The sequence below is a fragment of the Silene latifolia genome, chromosome 6 (genome assembly GCF_048544455.1).
Source record: "Silene latifolia isolate original U9 population chromosome 6, ASM4854445v1, whole genome shotgun sequence".
Classification (NCBI taxonomy): domain Eukaryota; kingdom Viridiplantae; phylum Streptophyta; class Magnoliopsida; order Caryophyllales; family Caryophyllaceae; genus Silene; species Silene latifolia.
The window spans coordinates 38,031,572-38,046,484 of record NC_133531.1 but is presented as its reverse complement, the minus strand read 5'-3'; the positions used below and the strand labels follow the sequence as shown (position 1 = coordinate 38,046,484).

The 14,913-nt window shown below is 38.3% G+C and overlaps 1 long non-coding RNA gene across 1 annotated transcript; it reads left to right on the top strand.

The window, feature by feature from the left end:
• The first annotated feature begins 10,952 nt into the window (after positions 1-10,952).
• LOC141658716 (uncharacterized) lies at positions 10,953-12,809 on the top strand. The gene is made up of 3 exons (XR_012549365.1): positions 10,953-11,526; positions 12,197-12,234; positions 12,554-12,809. It is a non-coding gene; the product is annotated as an uncharacterized LOC141658716 (long non-coding RNA).
• Positions 12,810-14,913: the final 2,104 nt, after the last annotated feature.

Here is a 14,913-nt window from a genome sequence, read left to right as displayed (position 1 = left end):
GTTTGAGAAACTGAAAATGTGAGGCACGGGGATCATGCATGAAAAGGCACACTTGTTGGACACCGTAAGCGATGTCAAGACGAGTAATAGTTAAGTACTGAAGTGCACCTGCAAGTGATCGATAAAGGGCAGGATCGTCAACTTTCGAGTCGGCGTCTACACTCAGTTTCGAACCCGATTCCACTGGTGTAGTACACGGCTTGGAAGAGCCCATTTTGATAAAAATAGGCCTTGAGTAGTACGAGTTACCGAAATACCCAAAAGATGATGGAGAGTGCCAAGGTCTGTCATATCAAATTCTGTTGATAACCGCTGAATTATAGAGCGGAGGAAAGTGGGGCTGGAGGCCGTGAGGATGATGTCATCGCCATATAGCAACAAATAGGCAGTGGCGGTAGACGATGTATAAATAAATAATGAAGAATCACATACGCTACTGGTGAAGCCCCGCGAGAGAATAAACGTAACAAACTGGTGATATCAAGCGCGGGGCGCTTGCTTAAGGCCATATAGTGACTAACGGAGCTTGCACGCATGATATGGGGCAGATGGATCGACAAAACCTGGTGATTGATGCATATAAATTGTTTCTTCCAAGTTGTCATGTAAGAACGCATTTTTAACATCTAATTAATACATTGGCCAATACTTGGATACATAAGTATTGTTCGAATGGTAGTGGGCTTTACGATGGGACTGAATGTTTCGTCACAATCAACTCCGACTTGTTGTGTCTTGCCAAGACGAGCTTTGTAGCGCTGAAGTGAGCCATCTGCATTAAATTGATGAGGAAACAACCATATACAATGAATAATAGATGCATCAGTCGGTCTAGGGACCAAGTCCCAAGTATGATTTTCCCTTAATGCGAAAAATTCGTCTTGCGTAGCATGTTTCCAATGTTGGTCTCGTAGGGCGAGGTGAGGGGATTTGGGTGTCGGTGATGGTGTGGAGGTGGCAGTAAAGGCACCAGGGTCTTTTGGTTTAAAGATACCGCTTTTGGCACGAGTGGCCATTTGATGAGGGGGAGGGGGAGGAGGAGGCGGTGAGGGAGGACTGGGGGTGGCGGAAGCTGGGGTGGTGGGGGTGTTGGGCAGGAGGGCTGTCGGGGAAGTGGTACGGTCAGGGGAGGTATGGGGAGGAGTGGCAGGGGTTCGTGGTGAGGTTGGCGAGGTTGGGGTAGCTGTGTGAGGTGTGTGGGCTGGTGTGGGATTCCGTTGGGTGGTGGTGGTGATAGAGCCAAAAACCAGAGGGTTAATGATGGCGGAGGATGGGTCCAAGAATGTGTACGAGGGAGGGTTAAGGGTAGGCGTTTCTGCGAAGGAGAAAGCGGTTTCATCGAAAGTAACTTGACGAGACACATAAACTCGACCAGTGGAAATATTAAGACAACGATAACCACATTGACTCGGGGGATAGCCTAAGAAGACACATATGACAGATCAGGGTGCGAGTTTGTGAGGACGGGTGGAGGAAATTATTAGGATAGCAAGCGCACCCAAAAACACGAAGGTGATCATAGGAGGGATTTTTGAGATAGAGAGCGGAAGTGGGTGTACGTAAATTTAGGGTAGATGTGGGAAGTATGTTGTGAAGATGGGAAGCAGCATGAAGGCATCGACCCAGTAGTGAGAAGGGACAGAGCCATGGTGAAGTAGGACTAGGACGATATCATTTAGGCGACGGATCATGCGCTCGGATTTACCGTTTTGTGGTGACGTTTGTTGACATGAGAACCGAAACGCAATTCCATGCTTAGTGGCAAAATTATGAAAAGCGCTATTATCAAATTCTCGACCAATGTCACATTGAAAAATTTAATTTTTCGGTTGAATTGTGTGTGAACGAAATTACTAAATTGAAGAAATTTGTTAAACACTTGAGATTTGTATTTAAGGGGATATACCCAGACAAACTGAGTAAAATTATCAATAAGGACCATATAATATTTGTACCCCTGCTTGCTCAAGATTGGTGACGTCCATAAATCGCAATGTATGATATCAAAAGGAGCAATAGTGTTTGAATCGGAGTCATAAAAATGGAGTCTTTTATTTTTACTCACTTGGCAGGAAGAACAAAGACTAAAATCATGAGATTTAATATGATTTTGAGAGCTTAATAAACCTAAGATAGATGTCCCGGGATGACTGAGACGAGGATGCCAAACGTCATGTTGATGGACTAGAAAAGCTTGAGGCGGACACGGGGATGAGCTGGATGGACTCGAGGATGGGACAGATGACACAAGGTAGAGTTCGCCGTTACTGTCACTCCGCAAAATCGTTTTCCCAGTCGGAATATCCTTCACAGAAAAGCCAAAAGGGTTGAATACACTTACATTATTATCTTTGGTAAATTGGCGCACTGATATAAGATTTTTAATTATGTTCGGTGCGTGAAAGAATTGTCGTAGGTGAAGGGTACGGGAATTTGTATTTAAAGTGGATGTGCCTGAACCCAAAATTGGAATGCAATTGTTGCTGCCGACATAAATAGAACGAATTTTGCTCGAATTAAGCGGAGTAGTAATCATATTTGAGTCGGATGTAAGGTGAGAGGATGTACCTGTTTCCATGTACCAAGGATCAACGTTATTGTGCACCGAGAGAGCCTGGAACGATTGGCTTAGATCAGTCAATTGAGGAGGCTCGGTTTCCATGACATAGGCCTGTCTTTGGGAGCGAGATGATTGACCTCGGTATATGGGAGGCCGTGGTTGTTGGACAGCATAAGAGGGCCACGGTTGAGTCCAGCTTGGGTAGATGGGGTAAGGACATGGTGGTGGTGTCCAAGGAGAGGGCCAAGCCGGTGTAGGGCCCACAGGGAAGCTGGTGTAGGTGTGGTTGAAGACTGGTTGGTCGATTGGCGATTGTTGTAATTGTTGCGATTTGACTGAATGTTGTTATTATTGCCACGATGATAACGGTTTTGGTTATTATTTATGTTGTTGTTGGTTTGGCGTGGGGGACCTGAAGGGGTTGCCTTGGCGGTGGTGTCAATCCACGGTTCAACAACAGGGGCAGCCAACGCAGTGGCAGGTTCATCGCGTCCAGATTTGCGATGTAACTCAAGTTCGAGCATATTGCGAGCAGTCTCGAAATTTGGAGAAGTTTTATTAATATACGATGCGACGATGTCATACTCACCAGGTAGACCACGTACCAGTTGAATGACAAGGCGGCGGTCAGTGACAGCGTCGTCGACATCTTTAAGCATGTTATCGAGTTCGCGGAGGCGTTGACAGTAAGCTTCCAACAACGGCATGTGCTCGAGACGGAGAGTATTGAACTCTTGTTTAAGGGCAGCAGCACGCGTCCCTTTGTTATTGTTGAAGATGTTTTCAACCCGGACGCAAGCTTCACAGGCATTAGATTCGTCTTCAAGAACACGGGGAAGGAGATCATCGCTGAGTGTTCCGTAAATCCATTGAAGAACATGCGCATCGACTTCATACCATGAGTCAAAGGACGCGTCAGTCTAAGCGGGAGCGGGTGTGCCATTGATGTGAGACACCTTATACCCACGAGCATGAATTTTGAATAAGCGAACCCACAATGCATATGTGACATTCGTGCCGTCAAGAACACGAATCTTGCGTTAGATGTTGGATACGATGAAACAGGGATGCAGGCCTGCTTTGGACGAAGATGTAGAGGAAGAATCATTCGTTATAATGATTATGCGTGAGGCAGCGATTATCTCGAAAGATAACCAAGCACATGATCTATGAGAGTTCGAAAATTCTCCTTAATCTTGTGATACCATGTTAATGATTATAATCCCCGATTTGGAAGGATTCTATTCCTTCATATATATATATATATATATATATATATAGAGAGAGAGAGAGAGAGAGAGAGAGAGAGAGAGAGAGAGAGAGAGAGAGAGAGAGAGAGGGGTAGGATCCGGTGAGAACGATCATTCGGTGAGAACGCATGTCTACCATTAGATTAGACTAATATGTGAGGCTGAGATTAAATCTAGAACAACCCCTACATAAACGCAAACCTCCCTTACTCCATCATTCTTAATTTACCATCTTCCACATAGAGCCCCAATCACCGGAGCTCCGACGATACCCTCGTCGAAAAATCTCGCCATCTACGCCATAAGATCGATGGAGCTCCGACCAAGTCCATAACCGTCATCCCTCCTTGTTTGCCCCCTTTTTCATCGTACCACAACAACCGAGCAGCCGACACCGTCACACAGACGATAACAATTCCAACAGGCGAGCGCAGTACTCTGTGTAGATTTTTGAGATTTTAATTCCGACATACTATGACAATTCTTTGCGATTTTGATTATAGATTTAATTAAAAGAAATAGATTTTTGAGAAAATGATAACAATTTTGACCTATTCGGAAAATTGAATCTGAGAACACGTCGTCTGGGGAATTCAGGTCCAGTTATGATGGTGGTGGTGGTCACCAGCTACTCGAAGATGAATTCGGGTTTTTTAGGCGGATAGTGTTGTCGGTCTCGTCAGGTGGACTAGATGATGTCGTTGGCGATTTCTGGTACGTCCGGTGACGGAGTTGGTCACCGGTATTCGATGAAGGTCTCCGAGATATTCAGATGGCGCGCCGTCGTCACGTGTGTTTGTCGGCAGTGGAAGGCGTGTACTGGTGATGGTGATGCGTCACTATTTTGAGGTGATTTATGTATAAGTATAAAGGAGATCAGAAAGATGGGTAATAAATTTAATTTATTTTGTGTATTCAGGTTAGTGCTGGTATAGGTCATAGGTGTATCTACATCAAAAATTGATGTATCTACAAGAATATGCTTGTGCATCTAAAATAGCATAAAGTGCATATGAGATTTTGGTATAAAAAAAGTGTATCTAGACAAATTTCAATGTATCTAGTTGTAAATATATATAAAAATGGAAAAATTGTATCTACATTAAGATAAAATGTATCTAAATTAATATAAAAAGCGTATCTATGATAGTAAAAAGTGTATATGACTATTGATAAAAAGTGTATCTGTAATATATTTTAACGATCATTCGGTGAGAACGACCCAAGATACATTGAAATATATGTAGTGCATTTTTTTTTCAATAAAATCTGAGATACACTTTGATGCATGGTATACACTTTTTTCATTATTCTAGATACATTTTTTGACGGTATAGATACATTTTTTTTATTAGCCAAATTTCAGATTTACTTTACGCTATTCATATAGACACTTTTTTACATAAATGCTAGATACATTTTAGAGTTTTTCCCATTTATGCCCTCCTACTATTCACTTTTCCCATCTGTACCCCTTCGTATGAGAACTTATTAACCGTGCCCTTAAACTTAATTAGTTGGCCCATCAGTAGCTAATCTTATATAATCCGTCTATTTTAGACGTTAAGTGTCATGTTGGCACGCATTTTGTCAAGTAAGCGTCTTACTAAGCAGTGAGTTGGCATATGACTTGGCAACTTATGCCAACTATGCAGCCACATATACTCCCTCTAAAATACCCTTCCTCATATACACTCTTCCCATTCAAAAACCTGAACAAACCCTTCACTTCCCCTGTTCATCTTCATCAACTGTCCCATCACAACCTCCACAACGCTACTCTCTTCAGTCGCTTCTTCATCCCTTCAACGGTGCTCTCCTTCTGCTCATTGTCAGGTATGTAATCATCTCTAACGGTCTTTCGAAACCCTAGATTTGTTTGTTGCTGCAATATGATGTGTTTTTTTTTTCCATTTTTGTTTGATGTTTTTGCATGTGAATTATGATCTATTTGGTGAACATTTTGTTTACATCTAAAACAGACTACAGTTTTAGTTTTACAATTACGATTTAGGGTTTCATAATCATCAGATAATTGATTTAAAAATTAGGGCTTTTTCCATTTTCCATTACTTTTCTATATTATAATTTGAGTGTGGTAGTTGATTATTGCTTAATGTATAGTGTTAAGATTTAATTTTGCATTTAGGGTTTAGGGTTTGTCAAGAACATAATTTTGGTCTAAAAAATATGGCTTTTTTTTATATCATCCCTGTCTTTGTGTATCTTATATTGAAGTGTAGTGATTGATTATTGCAGAATGGAGAACATTAAATTGAAAATGAATTATAGAGGGCGTTGTGTTTATGTGGACATTGATGATACTGATAGATGCTTGCTCATAGATGTTGTGAATGACTTATATGATGAGGCAGTGAAATTGAAGGTTCCTCTGCCTAATCATCCTAGTCTTGCTTATAGTTTCAAAATGAAATCCATAGAGTTATTGTGTGATAAGGATCTCATAGAAATGTTCAGTAGGTTTGAGGGAGAGAAGGTGATTGATAAATGGATTGGATGTGGTACAACACCTTCTACTGTGTTAAAATTGGCTAGAAAACTTATGGGAGTCCAAGAGAAAGAGAAACAGATTGTTGAAATTGAGGAGATGTGGCCAAGTAATCAGGGTGGTGTGAGGAAAAAACTGGATGTTAGGAGAAATTTGATAATAAATGATGTTGTTGAACCTGTAATACCTAGCCAAAACTCTAGAATATCTCCAAGGAATAGTGGAGAACATGTCATGTCACCATTGAGGACTGTGATGAGTGGTGAGTTATTGAACAAAATGACCATTCATAATGTATCACCTTCCCCTAATGAGGTGATAGCCCAGAACTCAATGATCAGAAGGAGTCCAAGATTAAGATTAACACAGTCCTCTGTCATTGAAAACACATCCATCAAAAAGCTGTCACTCACAAAATCTGTCACTCAAAAATCAACTCAAAAAATCTCATTACTCAAAAAAAAATCATCAGCCACAAATAAGAAATCCAAAGCCACTGTAAAACAACTTATGGAGGAACAACCACAATTTAAACTTTCCAAATCAACTGCTAAACTGAAAGGTGTATATATGCCTAAGGTTAGGAGTACTGTAGGCCAAGTTGTTGAGCCAAGTAGAACAGGAAATAGAAGGAGGAGACTTGAGTATGCTGAGGTTCATGATTTGGAAGATGATTCTGGCTCAGACATTTCTTACAATCCAACTGATGAAGAAGATGTTAATAATGAGGAAGTTTCTGACTTAGAGGTTGAGGATAATACAGTCCTCTGTGGTCTTGACAAAATTGATGATGGATATGATCCATATGCAACTACTGAATGGTCAGTAGATGAAGAAGGGTGGGCCTCAAAAATTCTTGCAAATGGGGAGATATATGATGATAAGGTCTTTGGCACAATTAAGCTTAGGCCTTGGATGCTATTTATGGATCAAGAGCATTTCAAAGATACCCTAAGAGATTTCTGCATTCAAGAGGGGTTTCATATAATAATTGTGAAGGCTGATAAGTCCAGGTACACTGCTGAATGTGCCACTGTGGGGTGTGAATGGAGAATCCATGTTAGTGTGTTACAAGATGGAACCACTTGAGCTATCAAATCCATCAGGGCTGCAGAACATGGCTGTAATGGTGTGAAAAGTTATAACCCCCTGGCAAATGCTGAATGGGTTTCTAAGAAACTTATTGAAGACATAAGGGCAGATCATGCAATTACTGGGGAGTCCATTCAGAAAAAGTTAATGGAAAGGTATGGACTCAACATGAAGAAATCCACCTTGTATAGGATGAGGGACAAAGCTTTAAAGCTTATCAATGGTGGCCATGACACATCTTATGGATTATTACCAACTTACTGTGAGGTAGTAAAGCTTACTAACCCTGGATCTTATGCTATTTGTGCATGGACTACTATGGACACCCCTGAGAAGCCTCTGCAATTTAAATCCTTGTTTGTGTCATTCAGTGCTCAGTTTAAGGGATTAATTGCAGGATGTAGAAGTTTAATAGGGGTGGATGGCACACACTTGAAGGGTAATTATGGAGGTGTGTTATTGTCAGCTATAGCTGTTGATGGTAATAATGAAATATTCCCTGTAGCTGTTGGTGTGGTTGAGTCTGAGAATAAAGAGAGTTGGTCCAATTTCTTTTGGCACCTAAAACAAGTCTTGGCTGAAAGTGGAAGGGAAGATTGGACAATTATATCAGATAGACAAAAAGGAATTGAACCAGCTTTGGAACAAGTGTGGCCAAGTTGTTATAGAAGATTTTGTGCATGACATTTGTGCAAAAATTTCAAGAAAGACTATCCTGGACTTCTGATGCACTAGCTATTTTGGAAGCTAGTTAATTCCTATTCAGAGTTCACCTTCAAAAAGTCACTTGAGTCTTTGGTGCAGCATGGTGGCTTAGGATGTGGTAGTTGGTTCTCAGACTTAGGAGATCATGAGACATGGGCCAGATACAGATTTGACCCAAGAGTTTCTAATGATGAGAACACATCTAACTTTGTTGAGAGTTTCAATAGCACACTTGGCATACATAAGAACAATCCAGTCTTGTCTTTACTTGAAGGTCAGTTAATGTTTCATCTTGTGTATCTTGTATCTTGTCTTTACTGTCTTGACATGAATAGAAACACTAACAATTTCCATCTTTTGTAGGCATTAGAAGGATGTCCATGGTCAGACATGCAACAAGGGCTCAAATTGCAGATTCATGGCCAGATGATGGGATATGCCCAAACATCAAACAGAGGTTGAAAGTGCTGAAGAAAGAATCAAGGTTCTGTGAGGCATTTACATCATCAGTCAAGGCTCAGTATGAGGTACGTGATGGGAGAACATACCTGCCTGTTAATCTTATAGATAGAACCTGCAAATGTGGCCAATGGCAAATATCTGGAATTCCTTCAAACATGCCATCCGTGCCATCATCACTGCTAACAAGAACCTTTCAGACTATGTCAGTCATTGGTTTACAGTGGCCAATTATAAGGTTGCATATGGGCTGCCAATTTTACCTATAACTGACCCTGACCAGTGGCCAACTTTGGACTGCCCAACCTTGGAACCTCCAACACTTAAGAGGTCCATTGGCAGACCATCTAGAAATAGGAGGAGAGAGCCAGGTGAACAGAGAAAGTGGAAGAGGTCCAACACAGTTAAATGCAAGAAGTGTGGATGTTTTGGCCATAACTCCAAGACATGCAAAGGAGAGTACACAGCTAAGGAGAAGCGACAGTTACATATTCAAACAAGAAGCCAAGTTGGAAGTGTGTCTGAGATAGGGGAAGGAAGCCAAAGTCAGAGCCATGTTGGAACATCTCTTAATGCACCAAAGGGTAAAAAGAGGAAGATAGGTAACTGATAAGTGTTGGAGCCATGTTGGAGCATCTTTTTGTGGGATTGAATGGTTTTCATTTGATGCAATTGTCAATCCATGATCTTGTTTTTTTTTCATGTTTAGATCTCTTGAACAATGAAGTAAGGCATCCTGATGCTATGTATATGTCAGTTTGGCAATTTTTTGGGTAGCTAGTATCAGTAAAACAATGTAAACATTGCCTTAGTTTGGCTTTTGTTATAGATGCCTTGTTTATTTCCATAATCCAGGTTATCATTCCATTTGTTTCTTTCCATTAATTGACGCCAAAATTGAAGTAATCTGGAAGTTTGTAAAACATCAAACAAACCATTTTTTCCATTACATTTCAAGGTTTTCCATTATATTTTAATCACTACAACTACAACAACAAAGATGAAATTAAAGCATTAAACATGAGCATAAATTTCATGAAAGTAACAAGTTCTTCAAACTTCAACTTCAACCCATTAAGCTCAAATTTAATTAGATCTTCATTCTTCATCTTCATGCACTCTTCATCTTCATAATCATTCTTCATCTTCAACCCCAAAGCTTTTTTCTTAATGACATGTTCATCACTTAGCCACATAAAAAATCTATCACATTGAAGACATTTGAAATAAGCTTTCCGGGGATTCGATGTTGAGCCCGATATCTTTAAAACCGCATTTCTTCCACATAAATCGCATTTTTGATTTCGAAATTCAAGATCTTCAATTGGGTTATTCCTTCTCCAATTGGATGAAGAAGACATTGTTAAGATAAGAGGAGTGTGAAAAAATTGGAGGATTGATAATGAAATAAGATAGAGGGAGGAGTGAATTATATAGGTGAATTTATGGAGGGAAGCTTTGGAGGGAAAGAATGAAAAAAATGGAGGGAAAGTTTTTGGGGAAAAAAAAAAAGAAAAGCCAACTAAGCGTGCCAACATGGCACTTAACGTCTAAAATAGACGGTTAATGTAAGATTAGCTAATGATGGGCCAACTAATTAAGTTTAAGGGCACGGTTAATAAGTTCTCATGCGAAGGGGTACAGATTGGAAAAGTGAATAGTACGAGGGCAAATGGGAAAAACCCTACATTTTATAACAATGCAGATACATTTTTTTTTTCCTAGGTACATTTTTTTTCCAAAATATAATACAAAAAAGCGGATTACCTAGTTACACTAAATATTAATATAGATACGTATTTATCTGATACAGATACACAAATAGACAACCAAATTACAAATCTAAACTTCAATTAAAAAAAACCCCAAATTACCGCCAGCCCCATGACGAATCCCCAAATAATTTCTAGTAATGTGAGTCTATATTCTGCGTCAAACTCCAAACTGATATCACTAGCTCACACAATACCATTATCTAGTACACAACAAGTTTAAGTTGTATACACGAGACAAAGAGAATTACCCGTCATGACGATTACGAAATGATACATATATAATCTAGCAGAATCGGTTACATGATTTGAACGATTCGGAATTGACTCTTGTATCATTACTAGTTATTGTACTTCCTCAGAACAATTGCTGGATGAACACTGAACTAATAGTCACCAAGTAAATAGAGACAAACGAAACCAGTAATAACATCCAATATAATCGTAATATTAGGGATTGAAGGACTATTAATTACTCCCTCCGATTCTTAAGAATTGCCCCCTTTGTTAAAAATAAATCAACAAGTCTAAAAATAACCGAGGTAGTAATGCAGAAACGATTAATTAAAAACAGAAAGATCGAAAACAGAGAGATTCCAGTGTAAAGTCATTCATTCATTAATTCCTAAACAATAGAAACGGAGACATAGTTACATCATCAACCATAGTTCCATACTATTAAACATTTCATTCAAACAAAAGATTAACCTACGCCGCCACCTACACAGACCTAAACCCGAAAACAACCAGAGATTAACCTAAAACTCTATACGATTAAGAGCTAAGGACAATCGAGATTTGGAGCACAAAAATTAACGGGAAGAAATGTTGAATGGATGCCATGAAATTGAGCCGGCATTTGGGAAGTTCACAACAACGATTTGAGATGTCGGAGATCTACGATGATGGTTGATGCCGACAACAGTCAGGTGCACAAGCGTGGTGATTGCGGCGTCAAGATTTATTGCATCGCGTGTTGGAGAAAGCTCGGAGGATTCGTCGCCGGAGTTGTTGGCGATCGTCGTCGGAGATGATGACAAGTAGGTGGCGACGGCAGGGGTAGGTGGTAAGGGGAAGTTTGAAGTGTTGTTAGGGTTTGAGGAAGTTAGTGATTGGGAGAGTGAGAAATGAAATTTGGTAGTCACAAATAAGGACGCGCGTTATGTTTTTATTGTAAAGGTCGTTCTCACCGTTCTCACCGAGTGATCGTTCTCACCGGATCCTATATATATATATATATTACTATTTATGAGTCAATGTACATAGCTAGAATTACGAAGGAAGTTATGCTAACTAAGGAGAGAATCAAGGGGTCAATATCCACACTATATTTGTCTAACAGTTATCTTCCCTAGGAGTTAAGAGGTACTTTGTTTATATTTATATTTTTAAGTTAACGCACAATTACACTTTTCCATCTTTTGTTTTCTGCACTACCTCTGGTTGCCAACCTAAAAGGAATCATCCTATTTATATAAAAGAGGGTTTTTTCGGAGCACGTGGTAGTCTCCAACTTTTCTAAAACACCTAATTAATTTTTAAAATTTTAACACACATATTTATTTATATTCCCTAATAAAAAAACAAATTCTATCTAATTAACATGATAGAGTTATATTGGTTACAAACAAGTTGAAATTCTATCTAAAATTGTGTGTGGATAAAATTTTGGCATGGAGCATACATATAAACGGCAATAATATAGCTATGACTTTCCCCTTAATTTTGTGCCTAATACTTTTTACGTCTATTATGTGTTTTTATTTATTTTTATTCTCATGTTGATGATTATTTATGTATAATGTCTTGCACATTGATTGTGTCTAATTGTTTTGCTTCACATTTTCAGGTGCATGAAATCGGGCACCGTGAAACTAATATTTAATGGTACATGATTATCTTTACACATTGCCTTTTTAACTAATGACATACGGAGTATTATTTAGCTTTTTCTTTTATTTTGTTTAAATCGTTGGATGCCGAGTATAATTTTCTTTCTAATGTGACTCTTTAAAAGCGATGTTAATGGATCTAAATCGAGTAAAGTATCATTCGTTATCTATTCGTCACTTTAAATCATTATCAAACGTATCCATCATTCATGAAAATTATCGGCCGTCAATCCGTATAAGGTATACGAATTAATTTTCTATCAATATTCATCTGCCTAGCTGGGTGATAAATTCTTTTGTTTTGGTGTTCACAGGTATCAAGGAGATTTATATTTGTATCATGCCATCTTTGTTTCTTACACTTCTGTTGATGCAACGTTTGCAATTGTAGTCTTATTAACCCGCATCTGTGGTAGAGCTTTGAGTTCATGTTTATATTATTGTAATTACACACTATCAAGGGCTTTAGTCCGAGTAGATTTTCGTGCAAAAATATATACTATCGGTCTCAGAACTTGGTTTTCACGCTTGCAACTCGTGTTCGACCCTAAGTGGAGAGTTTTTCTACTTTTATTTTGCCTTTTTTTTCCTTAATTTGATTCTTCCTAACTCCTTGTTACACGGAGTTTGAGATTCTTTTTCATTATTTGTTGTTTTTTTGTTTTAGACTTATAGCTGTTTGCTTTATTGTCTTTGTTACTTTTTTTTTCTCTTTCATCGACCATCAATCATATTACGGATATTGAGTTAAATATATAAAATTATATGCTTTTTTCATTACAATGATTTTTATATTTTTAAAATTTTCCTTGTATAATTTTATAAATAAAAATGTGTACATTTGTTTCTATATTGAAATATGAGTACATCATATATACTAAAATATTCGTTGATTTGTCAATAAAGTTTTTTTTACTTAAGTTATCGGTTATTCGTTGCTAATTTATATTTCTTCTTCTTATATTTTTTTTCATTGCATTTGTTGCTAAGGAGTGTGGAAAACATATAAAAAAATTTAAAGATGGCAAAAAAAGTAATTTTTACGGACGTAACAAGTAAAATAAAGGCGTTATTTTGCAATTCTAGTTATTAATTAGCTCCACTAACCATAAATATTGTATAATATCATTAAAAATTAGTCCCTTGTCCCAGTTATTTGTGTACAATTTTTATTTTTTGCGGGAAATATTTTAAACAAATGTAAACAAATGATTGGGACGAAGGATAATAGCTTGTACTTAATACGTTTTTATGTTTGGCTCAAAGATTACGAAGGTGACACATAATATATTAAAATTTAGCCCTAGATAGATTGAATTCCTGGTTCTGCCCCTGCACACTATAGATAAAATGGTTTATATTATGAGAATTATGGTGAATGTCCATAAGTCATGTGCTAATGAATGTCAATTACTATAGGATTATTCTAGAATGTCTCTTTACATTTCCATTGTATAACTCCTCCTTGTATATTTGTATATATACCTCATATATGCTAATAAGATATACACATTTCTCTATTATCATACACTTACTTCTTTACATTTCATAACGCGTTATCAACACGAGTCTCTATACAATACCAACAATTAATTACCGATAATAGTATTCATCGTTTTTAAATACTGGATCTTATTCTCTTATATTTGATTCTTATATTACAAATGAGGCCAACCTAATTTGTAAGTCGTTCTAACTATTTTTACTATTGAGTTTAATAATCATGGTCTAATTTACATTTATATTATTTGAGATTTTGCGAATCATGTTATACCATGACTGATACGAGATACGTTTTCGTAAATTGTGATGTGATCATAGTAGGTGTATGACTAAGTGCTTAATTTGATGCCTTTAATTAATTTAGCGATGGTCAAGATATATGCTAACACCCTCATACACCAATGTGCCTTACCAAGGCCATCTAATGCATGAAAATGTTACCATCTCGGTTACCCGAGGCAATATATATCAAATAGACCATAAAGAAACGTATTTAAATAAGTGAATGAGTTTAAGTGATTACAATATCAAAATCCCAAACTGTAAAACAAATACAAATGTTCCCAAAAACTAATCAACTGAAAAGCAAACTAACTTTATGACACAGCGGAAGACTCTAATGACAGGTGATGACTCCATCCCAGCTATCTCTCGCACAAGCCATCTAATACATGCTCAATAACTGCTCACCATCACCGAATGGATCACCACAGTTTTCAAAACATTTAAAACGGGGCAGTTACTGATTACATAAAACAAGATACACAATATACAAACAACACACAACTCCCAACTCCATGATATCTCCACACACCTGACTACACACTAAAGTGTGTAGTCCTGCCAAAATACCCATCGCAACAGATATTCCACGCCGCCAGTGGGGGACCGCAGCCGTACCCACCAAATCCCCGATCATCTAATCTGAGCGATAACCCATGTTCCTTAATGTGCACATCCCCTCCTGTGGCGGGTTCCACGAAGGGCGAATCAAGGGCGTGAAGTCACTCCCGCAAGTGACTTCACTCAGCCGAGGACACGCCTCGTGAACCACAGACAAACACATCACAACCAATTATACAACAACAACAACAATACAATTCCAATACGATAAAGATCAACAGTAAACACAACCATCACCAACAACTATGTAACCAATAACCGAGTAGGG